Source organism: Equus quagga, chromosome 3 (genome assembly GCF_021613505.1).
Source record: "Equus quagga isolate Etosha38 chromosome 3, UCLA_HA_Equagga_1.0, whole genome shotgun sequence".
Classification (NCBI taxonomy): Eukaryota; Metazoa; Chordata; class Mammalia; order Perissodactyla; family Equidae; genus Equus; species Equus quagga.
Window position 1 is genome coordinate 43,095,406 of NC_060269.1, and position 1,144 is coordinate 43,096,549.

Consider the following 1,144-nt stretch of genomic DNA (forward strand, 5'->3'; position numbering starts at 1 on the left):
CATTTCAATAAACAAGGAGAAATATAATATTCAATTGTCTTATTTTTACAATAAAGTGCACTTGTAGATGCAGTCTTTTTTTTACCTGTTAATGTTAATGTGTAGAATCAAATGATGCGTTAGAGAAACAAGGTTTGTGCCGTGTTGCCTAACAGTATCAGAATTGTATTTTATTCTTTACTTCCCAGCATAGGAATGACTAATATCCAAGTTACTGTCCATGGTGATTCTGATTTACCACTATCGAATTTGGATATTAAATTATAATGAGCTTGCCAAACATAAAATTTGAAGTTTGGTAAAAAGATAAAAGGAGTATTAGGCAGTAAACTGAAAATGTGGCCAAACGTAGATAAGTAAAATTTTCACATTTTTCCTGGGTAACTTTTATGTGGTCCTTGCACAAGGGTCATGACAATCTTCTCTATATCGTTCCAGTTTTAGTATTTGTGCTGCCAAAGGGAGTACTTGGGTACCTTTTAAAGCTTTCAGAATAATTGATACACACTTCTAGGTCACAGGTCACTTTTTTGATAAATTATCTAATCATACTGGCAATTAAAATATTTTGGAACTACAGGGGTCAGCCCAGTGGTGCAGCGGTTAAGTTCACACCATCTGCTTTGGCGGCCTGGGGTTCACCAGTTCAGATCTCAGATGTGGACCTATGCACTGATTGTCAAGTCATGCTGTGGCAGGTGTCCCACATATAAAGTAGAGGAAGATGGGCATGGATGTTAGCTCAGGGCCAGTCTTCCTCAGCAAAAAGACAAGGATAGACAGCAGATGTTAGCTCAGGGTTGATCTTCCTAAAAAAAAAAAAAAATTGGGGAACTACACAAAAATCCTTCATAAATCTCTTTTGTCAATACAAACTACCTTATACATAGCTATCAAAAAGGAAGATGTTTCAATCCAAAGAGAGGACAATTTAAAAGCCTGGAATACTAAGAAAGCATAAGGCAATGTGATTTTCAATCTTGAGTTTCTCCTAAGGGGTTTATGTAATACAAAGCTTTCTTGTCCTTTTTTATTATTATTATAATAATTATGTTTTAATCACATCATTTTATTTTTAGTTTGGCAATGCATGTTACTTTTACTTGCCACGTTATGTCATTACAACTTTGACGCAAGATTTTCT

At 35.0% G+C, this 1,144-nt stretch overlaps 1 non-coding gene across 1 annotated transcript; it reads right to left on the reverse strand.

Moving 5' to 3' along the window:
• Positions 1-358: 358 nt before the first annotated feature.
• Positions 359-468, reverse strand: LOC124237704 (U6 spliceosomal RNA). Its single transcript, XR_006888090.1, has one exon. It is a non-coding gene; the product is annotated as a U6 spliceosomal RNA (small nuclear RNA).
• Positions 469-1,144: the final 676 nt, after the last annotated feature.